We start from the raw sequence: 2716 nt of genomic DNA on the forward strand, positions 1-2716 counted from the left end.
GAGAGAGAGAGAGAGAGAGAGAGAAAGAGAAAGAGAAAGAGAAAGAGAAAGAGAAAGAGAAAGAAATATTCGGGTAACTTCAGTTGTGTTGGGAGATCAATAGGGCTTTAAAATTCTATATTTTTTTAGTAGAGGGTTTTATGGCGCTCACAACTGCATACGGTCATATGAGCGCCAAAATAGGGCTTTACGTTGGTTCGGTTTGATGGCCTCTTTACTCATAGGAGATAGGGGCTCTTAAAGAATGGGATTGTAAAATATTTACTATATTTGCAGAAGAATTGTGTAGGAAGTCGCATTTGCATAGTGAACAATATCAGCAAGCTCATTGTAAATAACTTCAGTAAATAGCATATAATAACTGTATTATTTTTCTGTGCAACGCTTTAGATGCCATCGTGTTATTTATTTTCTTCCATTTTGCACTTGTTTCTTTTCTTTTAAAAAAAATTCTATTTTTACTCTTCGCCGCTTCAGTCTAAGTATGCTTTTCCTGTTCTTCGGGATCTCGAGGTGCGGCCATCTCGTCACGGGCAACTGGATTTATGCCCGTGTTACCAGAGAGAATGCAACAGGTCGGAGCTGTCAAGTGTGTCCTGGCTGTGTGTGTGTGTGTGTGTGTGTGTGTGTGTCGTGTGCCTGCAGAAAGGGGCGTTTTCTCGTATGGAAAGAACGAATGTTCTCCTGCTTTTAAGGATCCATATTGTTTAGATTGTTTTGTTGAATGAGGTGAGAATAAAGTAACGTAAAGTGGTTTCTTTTCCCTTTGATTCAAGCATGTTCCTATTCTTCAACGGTTCCGGGTAATAGTTCAACTTTCCACTGGGGACTGTGGCGTTATTGTTAGTGATTTCCCTTTGGATGCGCAACAATACGTCAGTTCGATTCTTACACGGGGAAGGTATTTCATTGAGTATTTCCGTCTTTCTGATGGGATGGTGCACCCCATGCAGGCTTGGTTTGCTCTGACCAATAGGACCTAATTTATATCCGCGAGGGCGTAAAATATTTGCTTTTTACTAATAATATCATTGATGTTGTGATCTCGGGTCTTGACTGCTGCTGTGGTTCATTGATGTCTATCGTGCTAGTAGATAATTTCTGAACACAAGTTTGATTCAAACAAGCGAGCAATCAATCAACAACAACAACAACAACAACAACAAAAGTATACACAGTTTTAGGATGGGTCTGTATTTAGACGCCTCTTGCAAGATTGTACAGTTTGGTTGTCGTATTTGTGGGGTATACCACCGTGCCATAGGAATTCGAAGTTCGATGCATTCTTACTTTGCTCAAATAGACAAAAACGATTTGAAATGGGAATCTAGTTTGATTTGTATCACAACAGAGGGCGGAATTATGCTTGGACAGTCTCTACGTTGTATGTATTCACACAGACATGTTAACAGAATGTGTCTGTGGTGTAACGGTTATAGGCGCTTCACTGTCGTGCTCAGGAGACCCGGGTTCAATTCCCGAGTGAGAAGTGGAGAAAACTTTTTGACGAATATCTCTGTCTTTCTGTTGGGATATTGTATCCCTCTTAGCCCGAGTTGGAACTGACAGGCAGGATTGTTAACCCGCCCCCTAAATAATCTAAATCGTGTCTATGGGGTCGTTAAAAGGTTAATTTTTACTTATGCACCCACACACAGATGCATTGATTTGAGGGCTAAACTGCCATAATTTTTGCTGTAGAACACACGTATGGCCACTAAAATCCTTGCAAATCAATTGTTTTCAAGATCATGTATATTTCAATCCTAAATGCCAAAACATCAATTTTTTGTGAAAAACAGGGGGGGCTGAAACCCCCATGTTGTTAAAATCAAGTCAAATATTACTATTTTCAAACACCAATAACTCAATGACTATTTATTTGCGGCAAAAATGAAGGCAATATTTGTATTCAGCATGCAAAATGCTACTAGAAAAATAGTAGAAATATAAAACGTGTACATGAGACGGGTGCATGAGTAAAAGAAACCCCGTTAAAACACCTGCATAGAAAATAACAAGTTCTCGATTATCGCATTCTGAACGCACGTTTTGCTGACTAAAGCAACCGGTCCCATAAAATGTTCATTTAAAACATCTGCTTGCAAGGACCATGACTTTTATGTGTCTTTCCTGAAATAGATCAGTATTTGATGATGATGATGATGATGATGATAATAATAATAATAATAATAATAATAATAATAGACTACATTTATTACACTCTAACCTAAACAAGTTTAAGCTCTGAACACGTATTTTTGAAAGTAGTCTAAAAAAACGTTTACTGTTCAAAATTTGAAGCGTACTCGGAATTCTTCGTGCTGATTGATTGTGGCCACTAAATTCCTGACAGTAAAAATACATGACAGTTAAGCACACCTGACTTTTTTATGCGTCTATGCTTCGAGGATACGGTTGACTTATTCGACTCTGCAGGGCTGAACCCATTTACATTACAAAAACTGTTGTCCCCGATGGATATGTTTTTCAGTGGAAAAGGAAATTTGGATTAAAACGAAGATGGAAACTCAAGTAAAGAGAAAAGATACTTCGGTGAGTATATTTTACTTGTTTTGATTCTTAACGCAAGTTTACATTTCCTCTCCGGTTCGATGAATTCTGTGGAGTTAGACCAGCTCTTCTCCTCCTACTCCCCTTCCTCCTCTCTCTCTATCGCCCTCTCTCGTCTGTCAAAGTTCTTTTTTCCAACCGA

The 2716-nt window shown here is 38.7% G+C and overlaps 1 long non-coding RNA gene across 3 annotated transcripts in view; it reads left to right on the top strand.

The window, feature by feature from the left end:
• The window catches only part of LOC118478677, a 5000-nt gene extending 2460 nt beyond the window's left edge, over window positions 1–2540 (top strand). For 2 of the 3 annotated variants that reach the window (XR_004859221.1, XR_004859223.1), the window contains exon 2: window positions 2305–2540. This is a non-coding gene — a long non-coding RNA (uncharacterized LOC118478677). Of the gene's footprint in view, window positions 1–6; window positions 730–2304 lie in introns of those variants that run through there. The other variant, XR_004859222.1, reaches the window with a different exon arrangement.
• Window positions 2541–2716: the final 176 nt, after the last annotated feature.

This window comes from Aplysia californica, unplaced genomic scaffold, assembly GCF_000002075.1.
Source record: "Aplysia californica isolate F4 #8 unplaced genomic scaffold, AplCal3.0 scaffold00827, whole genome shotgun sequence".
NCBI classification, from domain to species: Eukaryota; Metazoa; Mollusca; class Gastropoda; order Aplysiida; family Aplysiidae; genus Aplysia; species Aplysia californica.